Raw genomic sequence first — 22,423 nt, forward strand, 5'->3', positions numbered from 1 at the left:
GAACGATGCCTCTACGCTGTCCCCCTCATCCTTCCTGTCTCTTCAGTCCCACTGTCCTATCCTGGTTCACACTCTCATTGCCTTCTATCTATACCACCATCCCAGCCCTGTTTATGTTCTTTTTGTCTCCTGGATCCCAGTCTCCTTCATCTACCATGCTTCAGCCAAGGTGACCATATCAACCCCATGCCATTGCCACAGGGGGCAGTCCAAGCTTCTTGGTGTGGTACGAGACTATGTGTGCTATAACCTCCTTCTAATTATCCTGGGATATATCCTACTTCTCCACCATGTCCCAAAACACAACCTTGACCACGGCCAAGCTGTATTATGTTAATTCCCCAATACTCCTTTTTTTTTTTTTAATGTCTCCATCTTTCCAGAATGTTCTTTTCCCTCCTCTTTATCCTGCAAACTCCTGTTCAGCCTTTCCGGGCATGCTCTGTGAAGTTGCCTTCTCTCCACTCTCCATCCCATGCCCAAGATGTCTGTTGTGACACCTGAAGTTCTTCTAATGTAGGTCATTCTGTACATGTTTGTCCAGTCCATTGGACCACAAAATCCTCAAGGAGTTATCTTATTCTCCTTTGAAACATTGCCACCTGCCATGTGCTCAGCACAGTCCAGGGATATGTTAACATTTTCTTGAATGAATTTTGTCAGAATTGTACCCTATGGCATAAAGCAAGTCAGATCTACATTTGCCCTGGCTGCTCTGTAATGCTGACTTCATTAAGTCCCCAGCCACCCAAGTGATCTCTCATAGTTGTCATCTGGAGGACAGGGGCGCTTTAGGGGGAAAGCGGAGCCCCTCAATTACCAATTCTGACAATCTTCATTTTAGCTCAGGTCCCCCCATGCAAACAGACAGTTGACATGTGATTGGAGAAGAAATAGAAGTATGTTTCTATTGAAACCATGTTCCTTAAGTTGTCACTCTGAATTTATATCCCTCTGGCCCTTGCCAAGTTGGCTCTTGGCTATACTCTGTCCTAAAATGAGAGCATTCTTCTTATAGCCCCAGGAGATGCCTGCAATGCCTGAAGATTGAAAACAGGCCTTCCAGCACGGATTTGGGAATTTGCAGAGTCCAAATCACCATCATCCTATAAAACCTTCCCCAGATTCACTTCACACCTCTGATTTGAATTTTGTTGGGTAGAATAGTTCAATGCTTGAATGGTATTCCTGCTACCTGAGATGATGGGCAAGAAATCTAGTTGTAGTAAAGAGAGTCAATCAACTCAGGGTACAGGAAAATGCCATTCGTGGCTAGTGGTTGTTGACCTTTGGGCAGAACCAGCCATGGGGTAAACTAGTATGTACATTGATATGTTAAATAAATAAAGGCAAGAAGTCATTGGATACCTACTATTTACAAGGCCCTTTGCTGGATCTGGTGAAGCCCTGGTACCCTAGAAGGGCTGCCCTTTAACCACTCATTTCTACTGAAGAGAAAGGTTTGGCTCTAAATAGCCATGGCTTACAGAATGGGGTACGCATTATGAGCCATAGAACGTGCTCTATGTGTGCTGGTGGGTAATGTGGAATGGTGGAAAGAGCATGTTAGCAGATGCAGGCTCCAATGCAAGTTTAACCAGTTGCTTTCAGCAAAGTGCTGCACTTCTCAGAGCTTCCGTTTCCTCAACTATAAGATGGGCTTGAAGACCACATCTCACAGGAGTCAGATGGGAAGTCGATGAAATGGAGCACGTGGCTCCTGAGCTCCAGTAGCCCTCGCTTCTCTCCCTTTCACTGTTAGTCAGAGCTAAGACTCAATGATCCCGCCAGTAACCTGGGGCAAATGCTCAGGGAGCCCAAGAGGGAGTGTCAGGAAGGAAGACCAGAGATGGCAGAGGTGATAGCCTTTGCCCCATTCTTTCAATTTTCAGAAGAATGTTTTCCTGTTCGGTAACCTTGTGCCTACATATCTTTGGATTAGCAATGCTCTGTCTGACAGGTTAAATGCTTTCAGTTCATTTGGATTACAATTTCTGTCAGTCTAAGACATTGAGCTGGGCTTATGCAGACCAGGAACCAGGGAGGATTGCTGGCATGGTGGCTTCATTGTTGAGGTACCCAGCTCCTTGCCAGACCGCAGAGCGCATGAGGAAAGGAGTACAAACAGCAAGCCAGAGAGGACGTGGCCTTCCCCACGTAGAAGCTGCTGCCCTGGCCTGCGGTCTTGAGCGATGCAATCAAGCCTGGGGAATCTCAGCTTGGCTTACAATGTCTGATTGCTGGAATGCTCAGACTTCTGAAAGAAGCGCATGGGCCGTAGGGGTATGTCTCTGGGCCTTGTTTCATTTTGAATACAAAGAGAAGAAAATTTCTAAATCTCTTTTCCACTTTTCCACTTGTGGTTCTTTTTACCCAAAATACAACTAAGCAGAAATACTGTTTTCCTCATTACAGTCAGGCTTGGGGAGTTTAAATGCAGAATAACAGGTAAAAGCACTGGACCATTTAAAAAAACACTATAGGTCAATGTTGCTTTCGCTACATCTGGGTTAGGGGGCGTTGAAACAACCATTTAAATCTTTCATGTCTCAGTGTCTTCCTCTTTGAAATGGGAACAGTAATATCTACTCCACTGGGTTGGTTTGTAGATTAAATTTGTTGGCATATCAACAGATGTTAGTTTGTTTGTCACAATTCCTACCCCATGAGATATTGGGTAAACCCTTTAATGAGTTAGAATTTCTCTTTTGAAAAATTAGGCTCATCTACCTCACCTTTTTTGCCTCTGAGAGCTGAGTTGAGAAGTTAGAGTGATGATGGAATGAATGTGCACTAAAGCAAAATAAAGTCTATCAGGATGGCTCTTTCAAGCACATAGGGATGGCTCAGGAGAGGACAGTATGCCCTTTTTGAAGGCCCACCCCTTCAATCACCTCTCAGATCTAAGGGCCACTCTAGAATAGACTAGACTGATTGATCAATTAGCATCAAAGAGCTGGAGAAAAGGTTCAGGCTCCAGTTGCTGTGGAAGTCAAATCACATTGGCTCTAGGGCCAGTGCCCAACCCTTTGAATGCCATACAGCCTCAAAGAAATAAAGGCTGGCAACGCTTGACGCCAGCTACATGATTAACTGGACAAAACCTAAACACTCTAAGCCATGAGATCAAAGAGAACGCTCTTTCCAACAAGTGAATCCTCTTAGAGAATTGGGACATGATTCATCCTAGCAAGCCACTTAGGAGTCAGGTGAACAGACTGTCCCCTGTCTGAGGAATTAGACAGAGGCCTGTCCCAAAGAGAAAGGAGAATAATGGAGTCATCCCTATGGCCTTCATGTCTAAAAGCAAGAGGTTCATGACCTGAGGTGGACATCCTGAGAAAGTCGCCCCTGAATCTCCACAATAGACCCTGAGGGCAGAGGTGCCCATGATTGAGCTGACATCCCATTTCTAGTTCAGGACTTCACATAACTTGGATCTCAGGAACATAATTTTCAATGCTTGTGTCAAAAAATCTTCACTATTAACTCAAGCCAAGAGTTAACTTAGCCCTAATTTGCCTGTTAAAGCTCCTTTTCCAGCACCTCTTCCTATGGTTGGAAGGATGAATGTAAACAAATATGCTTGTAAATTTCTACTGAAATCATCAAAGAAGCTCAAATCAACAGGGAGATAGCTGTGATATAGGGTGCTATTATTTCTCTCTTTTTGGTAGGGATTGACTGTATCCCCCAAAATTCATAAGTTGAAGCCCAAACCCCAATGTGATAGCTTTTGGAGAGGTGGCCATTTGGGAGGTAATAGGGTTAGATGAGATCATGAGGGTGGAGTACTTGTTTGAAGGGATTAGTGTCCCTATTAGAGAACTTATTCTGTCTCTCCCTGTGAGCACACAATGAGAAAATGACCTCCTTTAAACCAGGAAGAGAGCTCTCACCGAAAACCGACCATGCTGATACCTTGACCATGGACTTCCAGCCTCCAGAACTGTGAGAAAATTAATTGCAGTTGCTTAAGCCACCAAGTCTAGGGTAGTTTGGCAGCCTGAGCTGACTAAGACCAGAGGGAAAGAGAATTCTTCTCTAATAGTTGGCACCATTATCTACCCACTTGTCCTAGCCAAAAACTTGGGAGTCATTCTTGAGTCCTCTTACTCCTTCTATCTTTTTCACCTAATCAATTACAATGTCTTAACAAAAATTCTCCAACCTGCTCTATTCTGTACCAGACTCACCAGGTCCTCTCCATGCCCCAGAGCACATTTTCGAACTATGCACTAGTCCCAAACTCTAGCATTTCTCTCTAGGACTGTGGCAGCCGCCCCTTGTTGATCTCCGTGCCTTTGGCTCTCCACACCAATCTAGCCTTCACGTGACCACCAGAGCCACTTTACAAACCTTGACTTGGTCCTCCCCTGCATAATGCCTTTTCTCTGGCTCCTGCTCACCCAGCCTTGGCCCTTTAGCTGAACATGCACAAGGCATTGGAAAATGTACCCCTGCCTACCTCACAGCCTCATATCTCACCTCATCACACATGTCCCTCATCCCCTGTCTCACCCCACAGCTTCAGCAGGCCATGTGCTCTCACATGTCTGCACCTTCACATTCCCTAGTCTGGTTTTACCCTCCCACTTCCTACAACACAGGCTTCCTCCTTCTGGAAAACTCAGTTTAAGTGGTTCTTCCCCAATGAAGACTTCTCTTTCAGCCTCCTAACCCCTCCCTTCAGGGTTGGGGATATCCTCCAGGCTCTCATAGCAACCCCAGCTCATAAAATGTGTCCTCTTGGGCAAATGCAATGAACGCAAAAGTAAACAAATGGGGTACATCAAACTAAAAAGTTATTTTGCACATCTAGGGAAACCATTACCAAAATGTAAAGACAACCTACTGAATGGAGAAGATATTTGAAAATAATATATCTGATAAAGTAATATATATGACACTCAAACAACTTTTTTGTTAAGAACCAAAAAAACACAATCTGATTAAAAATGGGCAGAGGACCTGAATAGACATTTCTTCGAAGAAGACAAAAGATGCTCAACATCACTAATCATCAGGAAAATGCAAATCAAAACCACAATGAGATACCACCTCACACCTGTCAGAATGGCTATTATCAAAAAAATCAACAAATAACAAGTGCTGGCAAGGATTTTGAGAAAAGGGAACCCTCGTGCACTGTTGGTGGGATTGTAAATTGATGCAGCCACTCTGGGAAACAATATGGAGATTCCTCAAAAAATTAAAAATCAGAGTTGCCATACAACCGAGCAATTCCACTTCTGGGTATTTATCCAAAGTAAAAACACTAATTTGAAAAGATATATGCACTCCTATGTTCATTGCGGCATTATTTACAAGTATGGAAGCCACCTAGATTTCCATCAATAGATGGAATATTACTCAGAAATAAAAAATTAAAAAAAGAAATCTTGCCATTTGCAATAACATGGATGGACCGAGAGGGTATTATGCTAAGTTTGATAAGTCAGATGTTTCCCAGATGATTTAATGGTTGGAGTTTAGTGCTGCTAAGACAGAGAAAAGAAATGGTGATCTGCATCAGCTGGTGTGAGGGGACAATATTCCTACTGGCTCAGGCAACAAAGAGAAGAGTTTCAGACTTCCCCATCTCTGCACAGTGTGAGTACTTAGCAGACCGGTAGACAGGAAGCAGGACGTGTTCCTGATTCACTGTGCCGGGCAGTGCGTTGGGTGTGTGACCTCAGGGAGTCACCACCACAGCCCTGTCGATGTTCTCCTCACGTTGCAAGTGAGAGATGTGGACTCAGGAGGGCAGTGACCTGCCAGCTCTGCATGCTGGGAAGAAGAGGAAGTCACGTTAGAGCTGGGCCCCCACTGCAGGCTCCATCCTGCAGCACTGTCATGTGCAGAGTGACTGACCATCTGGGGACGGGCTCGGACAACAGCAAGTAGCAGGTGCTCCTCAGGAGCTGCTGAAGGAAGGGCTTGAATCAACCCTTATTATGCGTCTGTGTGTGCTGGGCCCTGTGCTGCGTTTGCATGCTACCTCTCATCTCAACGGGGTTTGTACAGAAAGTCGAAGAGGTTAAATGACTAGTCTTTTGGGATATGTTGTAGCATCTGAAGAAAAAAAAGAAAAAGCTAATTCTTTGTAAGGATTAGGAGAAGGTCAGACAGCTTACTCGTGATGGATCTGGGATTCCAAACCCGGATTCTCTGACTCCAAAACACATGCTCTCCACTCTCCACTCTCAGCACCCCGCTTCCTGACACACACTCGGGACTTTGCCAGGCATCTTCCTGGAGAGCACGGCACACAAGCTGATGGAAACTGCCTCTTCCCCGGTGGCTGGGTCTCCGAAAGGGTGCAGCTGATCTTCTTGGGCTGCACTCTCGCAGCGGCCTGGAATCCGGAATCCTGGGTCCAGAGTGCAAATGAGGAGATGAGAAGTGTGTGGTTGGATGAAACCTACACCCTGCACAGGCTGCCCGTCTTAAGATGCTGTGGCCGCAGATCGGGAGCTTGAGAACAATTTCCAAGGCCAGACAAGACTCAGTGGGGAATTGCCTCTAGTCTATAGGCAACTGAACTGAGTGTGTTTGGGGGCAGGCAGTGGCGGATGACAGTGGCTGTTGAGTTCAGGCTTCAGAACCCCAGAGGTCAGGAGCTTTCTCCAAGGGGAGCCGGGGAAGAGGACAGCAGTCCCTCCGCCTGCTGGATGCTCCTGGGGACCCATAGCCAGATGGGAGTGAGGCTGCAGGCACCAAAGGGGTTTCCCCTAGGAAGCCAGAATAACGGAGCCTTGCAAAGTTAAAAATAAGAGCCCAGATGCGGAAGGCACAACACAACCTCCAAGTGAGTGATTCATAGCATAGAGGTGAGGTCGACTCTGTCCTTTTATTTTTCAACTTCCTTCAAGCAGTTTCCTAGGAGATACCGCTTTTCTGAATTGAAAGCAGGAGAAAAGTATTTAAATTATTTTCTTCTGTTGTCTGGGTGGTACATCCAACGCTAACGAAAAGACAGAGGTGTATTTTATAAATGGCAACACCCTTTGCTAGCAGAAGGGGCTGCTGGCTTTTAAATCGTGACACTTGTGTTCACTGGGAAGCACACCCATGTCGTGGAAACAGCACTAACTTCAGAGTTAATGTTGTCTGAATTCATCCCTGACTCCATGCGCCATATTGGGCAAGTGCCTTTACCTCTCTGAGCCTTAGCGTTTTCACCTGTAAAATGGAGGTGGTAACAGCAGAAGCTAAAATGTATCAAGTCACTTTGAACGTTAGAAGAGCTTGAACCTTAGCCATTACCGTGCTATACACCACATGATACCAGCGCTGTGAGGCAATCGTCCACAACTTTGACAACTTACATGGCATTTTTATATCAGGGTTCTCATTTGATTTTCATACTTGTCCAATGAGGTAGGCCCAGTGGTGTTGATGGTTCTCATTTTAAAATGAAGAAATGATGCTCAGAGACTTTGAGTGGCTTTTCAGAAGTGGAAAAGATGGGTCTGAACCCAGGGAAGAGCCACACTGCTATGAGCCAGGCATGTGCCGTCCAATGGTCTCTAATATGTGGAGTCGTGGTTCTCAACCAGGGGCATGTGTCAGTGAAGTAATCTAAGAACAAGAATAAGATTCTTTATGGCAGAAGACACAGACCACAGTGGCCCCACTTCCTTCTGTCTGACAGCACCCTGACCTGCTCTGTGGTCATCAGACACACAACTGTCCATCATTCTGGGTGGAGCCCTCACTAAGAAGAAAGAAAAAGATAACATCTCTTTCCCCAAACCCCATTAGTTCCCTTTCCAGAGGTCCTATAGAGCAGTAAGGCAGTAAGGCTATACTGTTTGCTCTCCGATTGGCATGACCAAGAAATGGTAAGGAGGGTTCTACAAGAAATAAGTCTAATGGAAACTGTGTTAGGTGAAGACCAAAGAGATGTCAGGAAATTACACCTGTGACCCAATCTGTTCACTACCATGGGAAGAGATAGGGATTCGAGGGATCAGATAAAGCTGGGTGTACTCAGAAGGTGTCCTGGATTGCAATTGAATCTTCTAGGGAAATTTAAGCATGACCCTGGTGTCATGGAGGGTGGAGTGTGTCTCACAGTGAGCCAACAGGTCCAGAAACAAGACCAAGAGCATAGCGTGCCAAAATCCATGGGTGGTAAGAAGTAACTTCTCTAAATGTCACCACCAACCTAGCTCGGAGTGCTATGCATAGTGTGTCTGCAAAGAAGTTACTTCCTCTTCCTCATTCATGGATAGGAGTCAAGTCAATAATGGAAAGAAACATTATCACTTGAAATAGCTTTAATAACAACAGAAAGACAACAACAAAAAGAAATGACTTAAATATATTCCTTGTTGATCTAGAAAAGAAACAATAATCTAGATAGCGTCTAGGATCAAAGAGAAAACAAAATAAATAAGAAAACATTAGTATCAAGAAACTAAATGAAAAACTGGTGCATTAGTCAGGATTATCCAGAGAAATAGAACCAATAGAGTATAGATAGATAGATAGGTACTTATTTTAAGGAATTGGCTTATGTGATAGTGGGGCTCAGGGAATCCAAGATCTACAGGGTAGGCCTGCAGGCTGGAGACCCAGGGAAGAGCTGCAGTTCAAGTTCAAAGGCCATCTGCTGGCAGAATTCATTCTTGCTCAGAGGAGGTCAGTCTTTGTTTTACAAGGGCCTTCAACTGATTGGCTGAGGCCCACCATATTATGGAGGGTAACCTGCCTTACTTAAAATTCACCCATTTAAGTGTTAACATTATTCATAAAAAAACACCTTCACAGAAACAGCCAGAATATGTTTGACCAAATATCTGTACACTATGGCTCAGTCGAGTTGGCAAGTAAAATGAACCTCTAATTTTTCTTTAGGGGCTTCTGGGTGCTGGCAATGGTCTAGATCTCAATCGGCGTGCCCATGACATAGGTGTATGCGTGAGCAGAACGTCACTGAGCTGGACACCTGAGATTTGTGAGCTTTAATGCATGTAAATTACTCCTCAGTTTAAAAAAATGTTATACTGGAAGTGAAAGGGCAGAAGGAGGGAAAGCATTGGGAATTGCTTCTTTGTAGCGTGGGGCTGATAAGTGGACCCAGGAGCAAAATAAGAACATGCCTGGTGGACTTCTGTTGCAAAGGAGAAAACAGTCAGGAAACATGGAGGCAATACCACAGGATGAGGACCTGCTTCTCTTCAGGAAAGGTTTGCAGAGCAAAACCCCATTCCAGGATGGGATGGAGGTAGGAAGGGAAGTGAAGAAATGTTGCTTAAAACATAAGGAAACCCCAACTATACTATTTCCTGAAAAATCCTGGGAAGGGGGAGAGTGCAAGCCCCTATCTTTTCTTAGGAGATTTGTAACTTGAAAAAAGAAGTGGAACCTGACCTGCTGTATTAACAAGTTTTGGAGAAGACAAACTGTATTTTACCTTACAGCATGATTTCCAGAAATCTGGCGCCATCCTGTGTGGGTGAGTCGAGTCGGTCTCCTGTGGGATCCTTAAGGAAGTGGTGTCTGGAATGGTGGGTGGGCCAAAGCAGTTACCTAACATTTTGGTTGAAATTTCTGTGAAAACAGGTCATGTCTTTGACCTCAGAGTCATTTCCAGAGGAGACATGGATTTCTGTTTACATCCAGGAATAAAAGAATCAAGCAGTATTGTCTCTTTTGTCCCCCAGACACGTTTCTGGGACCAAGGAAATGTTCTACAGGCGTGGATTTCTAGATGGTTTCTAAGAATTGCTTGGGTTTTGGTGAAAAGAGAATTCTCCGAAGTGGAATCATCTTGGATTTTCCAGTTCCATGCTCTAATTGTAGCAGAGACCGGGGGCTCTACGTCCCTGTGCACCCTCCATGCTGGGCTTGACTCATTGGAAGCACAGGTTAGCTGGCCAAGGCCAGCATGGCCCCTGACCCAGCAACTGCCTTTGATTGGGCTCTGCAGCCAGAAGGAGTGTGGAGGGGCCTGATCATGGCCCTGAGGACTCTGAAGAGAAATGATTCTGACTAAGAATGACACACAGTTTCTGGAGAAGTGTGCTCTGGGCCAGTGGGGCTGCCAAGCTTGTGGGGCTAAGGGAAACTTCACTGGGCTTCTTATGAGCAGTGTCTGTGAGGCTGGGTTCATCCTGGTCACACACTCCTCTATGCCAAACCTTGCCAGTGAGGTAAGGAATGTGCCAACCTCCAATCATTCTCCAACCATCCCACCAGCCTAGGACAATGACCACATCTCCCAAATTCAAGATATGTGGGTGTAGGAGGAACATAGCAATCCTTCTCTTCTAGATTAACTTAGCAATCTTTCTCTTCTGAAATGTTCTGTCCCTTCCCCTTATAGTCACTCCCTTCCTACAATCACCCCTCCATCCCCTGCGCTCTTTCTCTCTTTCCTTGTGTGTTCAGTTGTAACCCTTCCCTTTCTCTAAATTATCTAGGTTTTGATATCTTAGCTGAGGTCTTCCTTCTAATTTCAAAGAAAAACTAAGAAAAATCCTTGAGATTATAAAACATTGGAACAGGGGGAAAGAACACACAAACCATCATGTGATGAGATGTGCAACCTATCATCATATTGGTTCAACAGTATCTACTGCCTATCTGCCAGGCACTGTGCAGGATGCTTCAGAAGATCAAGGTAGAAGGGAGGGAAGTGAAATGGGTGAAGCACTGATAGGAGCCAATATTTATTGAGCATTCTCTCTGTGTCAAGTTATGTGGAAAGCTTTTTAATCTATCAGCCTATTTAATTCTCTCAAAGACTTATGAGAAGGAGGGCCTTGTTGAACCAATATTACAGCAGAGGACACTGAGGCTTAGAAATTTCAATATCTTGATGGGACTGACCAGCTAGTTTGTGGGGGAGGCTGTCTAACCCCGGAGCACTAACTGTACTGCCATACTCTTCATTCATGTTTTCTTACTCTATCATCACAACTGACTTGCAAAGTAGGTTGTATTTTTCCTGTTTCATAGATGATGAAACCAATTCAGAAATTTTGAGTAACGTATCTAATGTCACATAGCTAATCAATAACAGAATCAAAAAAAAAATGAACCTAAGCTTGTCTATCCTCAGACTGTATATTCTTTCTACAAGACCATGTGGTCACATGGTCCAAAACTGAGGAGTTCTTAATTTGCTAAGAGTGTTAAGATACACAGATAGCTATGGTAAGTGTCTTTAGAAAGAAAAGGTGCAGAGGAAGAAAGCCCACCTCTGGTTGAGGGGCAAAGAAAGGTCCCCTAGGGAAGGTAGCATTGACATAGTCGAGTTAGATTGAAAATCATGGCCCGCCAACTGCTCCACATGTCAGGGTGATAAGATTGCCTTAATCCCCGTCTGCCTGGGATCTAATGGGGATCCTAATTCTCATTTTTCTTGGTCCAGCCCTTTCTCCCAGTAGAAATCTTTGGCAGAAGGCTATCCAAATAGAAAAAGTAGAAGGAGTGAATATTGAATGGGAATCATTTTCTAAGAATATTAAGCAATGGTTTCCATATGATAAAAATAGCAAAAAATAAAAGATTAGTAATAATAATGATAACATATTAATTACCACTTTGAGCTGTGATGGCATCTTTCACAGACCGCCTACTGCTGAAGAGTCACCTCATTGTCAATAATGAGACTGCCTCCTCTGTTCTGATTACTATCTTAATGGGGAAATGCCTTCCAGGGAAGCCAAAGTGGGCTTTTGCAAATGGGTCACTAAGTCTTGTTGAGAAGATGGGGGAAGGACTCCCAGGACCCTCTCCCCCGATCTTATTTATTTGTCCCCCAGAAACAACATATGTGTATTGAGTGCCTGCAGGAACTGCGCCGGGGCTGGGAGGTGTGATGGCCTCAGTGGAAACCAGGCAGAGGTGCTGCTATACCAGACACAGCCTCCAAATCTCTGCTCACAGTGAGGTCCTCCAGCCTCTTGCACAATGCAAGGGTTACATAACTCACATTTGAGCAACCTAGAATCTTGCTTCAAATCAAAGGTTTCACAACTGCATAGTTGATTTCCAGCCTCCTGCATTGCACTCGAGTCTAATTGTCAGAGGCTGCAGAAGAAACCAGGTCAACTCCAAGAATCTGAGAAAACAATAATCACTTCTAAAGAACTCCCTCTTTGAAACCAGGGCTGCTAGTAGAGTGGAGAGAGGGTGGGAATCAGGAACATCTCCACCGAGGGATTCTTGGACTAGGTTTTAAAGGATGAATAGGGAATGTGCAGGTGGGCAGAGGAGAAATGGTTCCCCCAAGCAGAGTGAAAGCATGTGCAAAGGTATAGGGCTATGAAACTAGATGATGGATTCATGAAACTACAGTAGTTTGGCATAACTAAGCCCTAGGGCAGTGATGGCGAACCTATGGCACGCTTGTCAGAGGTAACACGCGAACTCATTTTTTTGGTTGATTTTTCTTTGTTAAATGGCATTTAAATATATAAAATAAATATCAAAAATATAAGTCTTTGTTTTACTATGGTTGCAAATATCAAAAAATTTCTATATGTGACACGGCACCAGAGTTAAGTTAGAGTTTTTCAAAATGCTGACATGCCGAGCTCAAAAGGTTCACCATCACTGCCCTAGGGAGTTCTATTATATTGTTCCAACACTGGGGAACTCCCCTAAACCCACCTTTAAAACTCTGGAACTTCTGAGATGCTCTTCAGGAGCCTGCATGAGCCTCCATGGCCTCTTAGAAGACACAGTGAAGCCAACCCGTCAGATTGATTCAGGCCTCCAGGGCTGTGGAGATTAAAACACTAGTCTGTGGTGATCATGAAGGTTCCCCAAGCTCTGTGCTGCTTCCTCAGGTCAGCCTGGACCTCATCTTGGACTGGAAGAGCCAAAAGAAATCAGCATTAGAATGTAGGCTGGGTACTGGTGAGGGGTATTTCTGAAATTGATGTAAGATTCTGTTAGGTCCTCTCCCTTCAGTCTCTAAAATGGAGAGGGATCAAGTCATGATACATAGAAAAAACTTCCACATAACTTGAGAGACCAAGTGGGAGCCGCGGTGGATGAGAAGCACTGCTGACAGTGCCCTTGAGAATTTGGGAAAGGCCTTCTCTCCGTGCCATTGTCTTTGTTGCTGTTATTCAGAAGAAAGTCACGATCCTTGGGTCTGCTCCTAATTAGGCTGGAGACTTATTGACAAACCCTGCCATTGATCGGATGTCATCTGAAGCCTACTAAGTGTGTTAACGTCTCTGCTGCAATACCTCAGCCTAGAACACCAGCCCCAAAGGCACATGGGGCTGTTGTCATAGCTGGTGTTTATTCATTAATAATAATGGAAATAATAACTAACACGTGGATATCCCATTGCCCTGCAACAAGCCCTTTTCACATATAAATTTTCTTTATCACATATAGCATCAACCTTAGGTAGGAATTGCTAAAAATACTTCCATTTTACAAATGAAGACAGTTAGCCTCAACGAGATTACAGAAATTGCTCAATGTCATGTAGATAGTAAGGGGTCAGGAAAAGATTTCAGGGCCAGCTCTCTATGGCTCCAAAGAGCATTGGCTTTTCAACACGCTTTTGCTATTAAAGTCTTCTGGGGCTCCATAAACTAATACCCTTCTGTCCTAGGCCTAGTGCTGCTACATGTCCTGTCACTATACTGTCCTCTTACTCAAGTTCAACGGCTCATCTTGGTGTGGGAGAAAAGCACAGTAACATTGTGTCCTCAGTGGTCAGGGGCCAAGCCACATGTAGGCTGGATATCCCTGGATACTCACAGCAACCTCCCTGAAACGTGCCCGTCTCTGAGTGGGGCAGTTGTGTTTCTCTTGTTCACCACTGTGTCCCCACCACGGTGCCCCACTTGGAAGACACTCAATGTGTATTAATTGAATCGGGACGAGACCTGTATCCCCATTTCTTAAAGAAGGAACCTGAGACTCAGAGGAGCTCAGCGGCGCCCTTGAGATGACAGAGCTCGTGAAAGATGGAGTAGGAGCTCAGGCTGCCCATGGCCACAGATCCCGCTCTACCTTTTGCCAGGAGCCAAAACTGCCTGACAGCCTTTCTAGCGACCAAGTCTTTCTTTCTCTGAACTAAAGGAGGTTGATGAAATTGCCCAGCTTGGAAGTCAAAGGTGTAAATGTGTGTGTGTGTGTGTGTGTGTGTGTGTGTGTACTTGCTTACATGTTTGGGTTGGGGTGGGGAGGCTTTATAAAGGATCCAGGAGTCCTGTCTACATGTTATTTGCTTTATAGTCAGGAGACTATATTTCTGAGGATCAGACCCATTGCTAGGAAACTCCCTAGGAGCCTGGTCATTCTGCCCACTTCTAGATAATTCTGCACACCCTTCCATGCTCACTGGAATATTTACCTTAGAGATAACTATGACCGCCTCCCTTACATTGCCAAGGTCTGGCCTTTTCCTACAAACTAGGTAGTCCTTAAATGACAAGCAAAGTTAACATCTCAGTGTATTGAAGATCCAGCTTGCTGGGATTGTCAAGTGAAAAGTATGGATTTTGCCATGGTGCTGGGTCTTTCATCCTCAGGGTGAGAGTTGTGTGTGTGTGGAGAGGGGGTTGCCTGCTCCATCTCAGAGGCAGCAGACATCTGTGATTAACTATACAAAAGTGCCAGTTTGGTGATAAAAGCTGTACTTAGCATCGACTCCTCTGCTATAGCAGGAGTCTGGGGGTGCAGCTTTGGAGGATTTTTTTTTTAATGGAAGCTTTTGTTAGCATCAAATATCTAATTAACTTAGGTTTTAAAACTACTGAGGTGCTGTGTCTTCAAGAAAGATGATTATCAAAACAGCTTCGTCTAACATAATTACCCTCAACCTACTCTGGAAGACAGCATGAAAATGCTTCCTTTTTAAGAAAGCCAGTGTACCAAATAACACAGAAACATTTTATTGTGGGATCCCTGCCTATGCAGTTGAGGCCAGATCAATGTGCCAACCAGCATAATGATCGTATCCAGAGTTTGTCTTGGGAAATGCCATCCAGGATAAGGAAAACACAGCGTCTGTGCCCACAGGGATGACTTGGCTCCCCCCGAGGATGAAAGGCTCCAGCTGCTCTGCAGTTATAATCAAACTGGCTCTCCCCCAGCCTCCTCGGGCTCATCCATCACACAGTAATAACAGACCTGCTGGCTGCTCATCTCCAAAATGGTGTTTAGGACATCAAATGCTTCAACTACCACCTATGTGCATGATGACTCCCAAGTATGCCTTCAACGCAGGTCTTCCTCTTCCTCTCCCCTAGACTCCAAATCAAGCTGCCCATGGGACACTGGGACTTCCTTCCAGACTCTCCAAGGCAGTATCTCCCAAACCAGGCCTACCATCTTCCCCTCTTTCCTTCCCACTATAAATGAACTCCTTTGCTCAGATCCACTGCCTTACCCCACCATCCTGACAGTCACTCATAACCCTATTTCAAGAGTTAACATTATAATTTTTAATAGCCTGTATGTTATAAAACAGTTTTAGATTTAGAGAGAAATGGAGAAAATAGTACAGAGAATTTCCATATACCCCATAGTCGGTTCCCCTATTGTTAACATCTCATATTAGTGTGGTACCTTTGTTACAATTCATAAACCAGTAATGGTACATTATTATTAACTGAAGTCCATACTTTACTCAGATGTCCTTAGGTTTTACCTAATATCCATAGTGTTTCCTAGGATACCATAGAGGAAACCACATTACATTTGATCATCGTGTCTCCTTGGGCTCCTCTTGGCTGACAGTCTCTTGGTTTTCCTTGTTATAGATGACCTTGATAGTTTAGGGGAGCATGGTCAGGTATACTATAGGACAGCTGTTCTCAACCTGTGGGTCGCGGCCCCTTTGGAGGTCAAACGACCCTCTCACAGGGGTCGCCTAAGACCATCCTGCATATCAGATATTTACATTATGATTCATAACAGTAGCAACATTACAGTTATGAAGTAGCAATGAAATAATATTATGGTTGGGTCACAACATGAGGAACTGTATTTAAAGGGCCAGAAGGTTGAGAACCAGTGCTCTAGAATGTCCTTCTATCGAAATGTACTGATGTTTTCTCATGACTAATCTAGAGTTATAGGTTATTAGAATGAAGACTATAGAAGTTGAGGGCTGACAGTATTTCTAAGGTATTGTTAGGACATTGGAGAGCGCTGGTCACTGTGTTCATTTGACCGAGGAAAGGCTAACACTGATTTTGATAGTGCACTTAGTAAACTGACTCATACCTTTTCACTTTCCTCTTCCCTCTGAGTGTGTAATCTCTGAGGGTAGAGGCTGCACCTGATTCATTCATGTATCTCCAGAATCTCGCACTAGTCCTGAAACCAAGTCAGGTCTTGATTTATATTTGAAGCTTTGGCTCATTTCCTTGTCTATTAAGTAGGATAATATAACTTTTTTCTAAGAATTTTTATGATTCATTACAATATTAAAATACTTGGCACAGGGCCTTGCATGTGAGCTGCTACCATTTTTGTCACCATTATTAGGATCTACCTATTATGCAAGATATACTGAAGACCCAATTCACTTTGGTCCACTCCATATCTAAACTACGTGGAAATAAGAAGGGTCAACCTCAGCTTTGCACTTTAGAGAATTCTTTTCTGGAAATTCAGGTTGCATTTAGTTCACTTTGACAAGACTCCTTAACAATGGTCCCACTCCAAAGGAAACACAAGACATGGCTCCTCCTCTCAAGGCCTTATAAACTGACTGTCAGATAATAATACAGGACTGCACTTGAGCGGAGCCACGCAGAGGTAATGTGGGTGTGGGAAGCTCTAAGGGGACTGTGCCTGTGTGGGCTGCATTGCTGCGAAGGCATGAGATGTAGGCATTGAATGATGGGTCAGATTTTGATGGTCAGAGAGAAAGATTGGAAAGTTATAAGCAAAAATCTGGAAAGAATGAGTATACAAAATTCAGTGCCTGAGAGGAGTCCAACCTGCCTGGTGCTGGGATTTATGCAGATAAGAGTAAGAGGTGGCATTGGACAGGACATCAGACAGAGCAAGATAGCAGGATGGGGGTGGCTTGAAAGCTGGCCTGAAAGGTAATGGAGAGCCACTCATATTTTTTAGCAAGGGAGAAATGGGTAAAGATGGAATTTTCAGGAGGTAGCTATGCTTGCAGTGGGTATACCTAACTGGAGAGGGAAAGACTAGTGGTGGAAAGATCTGCCTGCTAGTTTATTTATTCATTTACCTATCCATTGGTCATATATACACTCAGCAAATATTTATGGAGCTCCTGAAAGACTCTGGACATATGGAGACATATAAGCCTTAGTCCCTACCTTCAGGGAGCTCAAGGACTAGAAGGGGATAGATTAAAGAAGTTTCTGCCACAATCCAGGCTAGATCATAGTGAAACCAGAGAGAAAATAATGAAAAAAATATGTGAGAGATACATAGACAGACAGAAGGATAATACATACATATATTAGGTATCTGTCTATTATAAAAAATAAATGAAAGAAGTTATGGTTCAAGAAGTAGGAGGAGAATCCAATGAGAGAGATGTCTAAGAAGGGGATAGTCAATGACGTCATATATGACTATGAGATAGAAAACCTGCTCCGGAACAGTGACACCTAATAACAACAATAATAGCACTTTTAAACAATTACTATGTCCCAGACCCTGACGCTATTCTAAGGCAGTTATTGTTTTCTTATTGTTCCTTGTGCCTAACTTGAGCACTGTTAGAAATATGGGTGTTGGGGTAACCTAGCTGGGACTGGAATGTTAGAAATGGGGTTTATAGGTTGACCGAGTGGTGGTTTCTTTCCTTGGGTTAAATCATTGGCCTGGATTAAATCATTGGTCAGTCCTAGCCAGTAAAATCCTGTTGGATAAGATGCCTTCCTTTTGTCCCCTATGAGAATGCATTTCTTACTCATGTGGGGTTGGGTGGAGCCCAGAATGTTCTTCAGTCTAACCTCTCTGGCACATGGAACCTCTGAGCAGCCGCCTGACCTTTGGGAGGTTGATCACTCTACTCCTAAAGCACCAATGTTCTCAAGTCTATTACAAGAGAGGCCGTGTTGTGAGCAGGGGCTGGTCTCAGAGGAGTTTGGAGGGGTGGGTGGAGCTGGACTGGACTTCCAAGAAAAGTTGCCAATGAACTTGTTCTTTTTCCCATGGCATCGAAAAACTGCTTTATATCCATCCAAAGCCTGAACACATTTTAGAAAAACAGGAGGAGATTTCTGCTGGGTGACTTTCAGTTTGGGGAACCAAGTCCCTCTCAGAATGCAAGGGGGATGGGACATCGTGTTAGGAAAGGTTGCTATCATTGGTGGACCTTCAATTCAGGCCAGGACTCACTCCCTTGCTCTGTAAACTGTATGCAGTGACTTTACGTATATGTGTATGTGTACCTATGAGTTTCCCACCCATCAAATGTCTTCAGAAAGAGCTTTCAGACATACAGTGGAGTATATTACACAGTTATAGGACCCAACCAAAAAAAAACAAATAAGCACTGTTTTTATTTAAAACTCAAATTTTTAAAGGGGCAGCAGGAATTCTGGTGTTAAAATACATCTTAGCAAACAATTCCTTTATGCCATTAAGCCTATGTCCTGCTCATAGGATCTGCTCTAATATAAAACAGGACTCCAGTTCCCTCTCCACATCTGGAAGGCATGGAGCATGGCACAGGCATTTGTTGGGGCGCAAGATTCCACTCCTGGTCGCTTACGTAGGGGATCCAGCATTCGAACCTGGTTCTATTCACTCCCACGTTCTTCCTGTCTGCCTGGTGGATTTCTAATAAGCTGACCTTGACCCCAGGATCAATGAAAGGCCACAGGCTAAGTCAGGTTCGGAAAGCATGAACCCCGTCTGGAGGAAAGAAGTGGGACAGCGACTGTGGGAATAAAGGGTTAGGTGATAAGAATCAACACTGGTGGGAGCTTGGTTTAGGATGAAGGAAAAGACTAGTCACTTCCAGTTGTTTTCCTTGTCCTTTCAAAGGCCTTTGTGCTCCTCACCTTGAGTTTCCTATTTGAACAGCCTCTTGTACATGGTATTTTGAAATCCCATGTCTCCCCAGTGTATGATTATTTTACATTTTGCTTTTTCTATATGTATCAGGTCATGAGTTCTATAGAAAAGCTGGTCACACCTACAGGGGTGCTAAGAGCAAGCTTGGTGGGATGTTCGGCCCCAACCCTTGTAACATTTGACTCTCAAAATCAATAAAAGGTGTCCGTCCTGGTGGGAGGGAGGTGTGGCGGGAAATGAGTGGATGGGCTGCTGTGGAGGAGACAGCACAGTGAGGAGAAGGAAAACCTATGTGTTCAAAAGAAGCTGGACACCCCTTACAGATCTGCCTCCAGGACATGAAGGGACCCGTGGACTGTTCCACGCGGCTCCAGGGATAATGCCTCAGGAGTAAGATAGATGCCTTGCTCAGCCTGGGTCTGGCTTAATTTACTTCTAGCTATATATCTCCGTAGTATCCTTGAGTGAATGGTAGAGCTGAAATGGAGTTCCAGCAGCAGCAGGTCCTTGCAGATGAGAATCTCAAAGACTTCCCAGTGGTCGGCAAACTGCGGCTCGGCAAACCGCAGCTCACAAGCCACATGCGGCTCTTTGGCCCTTTCAGTGTGGCTCTTCCACAAAACACCAGCTCTTGCACAAAATACCAACTTCTGCGCACAGGCCACAAAGTTTCAATCGTACTGTACGTGTGTGCCCACACATGGTATTTTGTGGAAGAGCCACACTCAAGGGGCCAAAGAGCCACATGTAGCTCTTGAGCCGTGGTTTGCCGACCATGGCTCTAGCCTGCCGAGGAGTACTTAGGGATTTCCACGACTCCTAACATCACCTACACACACGCATACACCAATTTTCCCAAACCTCACTCCTCTCTCTACAATACCCAGCCTACCTCTGCAGACTCATCCTGGGCCTCTGTCTGCCTTGCTTTCCAGGCTCCAGGCCTGCTTGTGTCTCTGTCTTTGGAATACTCCATGCTCCTTTCTGCTCAGAAGCCTTCCTATAGATTGCTCCATCCCAGGGGGCACTTTTCACATCCTAATTGACCCACTTAACTCACTCTTCAGATCTCAGTTCATTATCATTGCCCCTGGAGTCTTCCTCCTCCCTCCTCCCCACTACATCAGTTCCTCCTGTTAGATGCTCTCAGAGCTCCCTGCACCTGCCACAGTTTGCAATTATACATCCCATGGTGATTTCCTGTCTCACCCACAGTGGTTCTCAACCTTCTGGCCCTTTAAATACAGTTGCTCATGTTGTGACCCAACCCTAAAATTATTTTCATTGCTACTTCATAACTGTAATGTTGCTACTGTTATGAATCGTAATGTAAATATCTGATATGCAGGATGGTCTTTGGCGACCGCTGTGAAAGGGTTGTTCGACCCCCAAAGGGGTCGCGACCCACAGGTTGAGAACCCCTGCCCTAGAGTGTGATGTGACCTACATCAAGGCGGAGACTATGCCTTGTTCCTAGAACCTGACCACAGAACCTGGGATGTAGTGGAAACAATAACAAGGGTGCTGCGACTGCTGCTGCTGCTGATGCTGGTGGCTAATGCCACTGAGAGCCCAGCATGTGCCAGTCTTGCTCCTAAGTGCTCTACTTGCACCCCTTCTCTTACACCTTGAAAACCCGATGAATCAGGAGGCTCCACTGGTGAATGAACGTGCCTCATTTCTCTGAGCCTCATTTTCCTTCTTGACAAAATGGAGAAAGTAGTATGTGAGCAAACCACAACCAAATTCAAACTTTCTCTCATTATTTACAAACGAACATTTTCAGAACTTTCTGTGGGTTTTAAAAATATGTGTGTATGCTTATACCCCCAACCTTATTCTAAAACAGCATTTCTCAGCCTTTTAAAAAAAAATTATTGCCACTCCTGCACACACAAAAAAAGAAAACATACATGAAATGTAAAGTATTCCTAATGAGAGATATTAATAAGATTCCTTTGGGTAAGGTTGAGCTCTGGAGGGCCACAGACCATTGTCATATCTATGTGGTTTTTTGTCTTTCACATCCAAAAAGCAATTTTTATCTCTTTGATAGTAACCTCACTGCTCCTCCCTTTGAGAAAATGTTCTAAAAGAAAGAAGGGCAGCGAGAGAAAAAGGAAAGGAGGAAGGGGAGGAGGGAGGAAAGGAGGAAGAGTGAACTGAGGGAAGGAGGGAGGAAGGAAGGAAGAGTGAACTGAGGAAGCTACAGAGATCCCATGATGGAAGATGGGGGTTGAGAAGCAGATGAAGCCAAGTTGAAATAAAGCTAATATCCAGCCTTCCAGGTGCTCACTAGAAAAAATATATAATTTCTTTAAAACTAGAAGGTCATACTGAGAGCAAATCACCTTCCGCCATTCCTCCTTTAAACTCCCAGATGTTGTCCTGAGATGTTGCCATGAGAGCCACTGGGATGCAGGTAGCCTTGTGTGAAGTGCTCAGGTGAGGAGGAGAGGGGAGGTTGAGGGCCGGACAACAGATGAGGAAACAGCTTGGTTATAGCTGGCGCCCAGCAGGTCTACCACAGAGAGCAGCTCTTACACAGAGAGGGTCCGTGGAATTCTTTGTACTTGGGGTCTCTGTCTTCTGCAAAATGCATTGCGATCAGTTTAATAGAGTAAAATTTGAGAGGCAGAAATAGCTCCATTAAAAAAAAAAAACACTAAAAAAATGAAAACCAAAATCCTGTTTTCTGCTGGTTTTTAGTACAATGGGAGAAAACTATAGTTACTGTTCTTCCTGAGGGCAAGGGCAGGCCTATAAAAGTCCATCGATACTGTTATTTTCTCCTCTGATGCTTTCCATGCATTAGCTAGAGAGAGAGAATGGTAAGTCCCAGGCTTTCTTGACTAAATCCCCAAAGATCTCATCCCTCTAACCAATCACCGGGATAACAAAATTATAGTTAAATCCCCCCAAAGATCTCATCCCTCTAACCAATCACCGGGATAACAAAATGATAGTTAAATCCCCCCAAAGATCTCATCCCTCTAACCAATCACCGGGATAACAAAATGATAGTAATCCCCCGAATATGTTAACACATTCTCATACGACCTCAGCATGTTTTTGAAACCTGTTGTGAGAGAGCCGTCACACACAGTCAGGACAAAAATGCACTGACATCACTCCTGTGCCAGACAAAGGTGCAGTTTTTACCAACAAGTCAACAGCCTTTCCCAGCAGGCCAGAGCCACAACAATGCCCAGGAGGCTCTGCCCCAGAGCCCTTGCACCAGCTGGCTGGAGTCAGAGGGTAGGGCAGCTGAGCCAAGGGCCGGGGAGACTTTGCTGACCGCCCTGGTCACTGGAGAAATGACCTGTACGTGCCTTAGGCAAACATGCTTGACTTCCACCAAGGAGCTGCTCTTCCTCCCCCACGAATAGCATGAGACTCATCTTGCTCACCTGCAGGA

Source organism: Myotis yumanensis, unplaced genomic scaffold, assembly GCF_028538775.1.
Source record: "Myotis yumanensis isolate MYYU_CA2020_CCGP unplaced genomic scaffold, mMyoYum1.0.hap1 SCAF_12, whole genome shotgun sequence".
Classification (NCBI taxonomy): Eukaryota; Metazoa; Chordata; class Mammalia; order Chiroptera; family Vespertilionidae; genus Myotis; species Myotis yumanensis.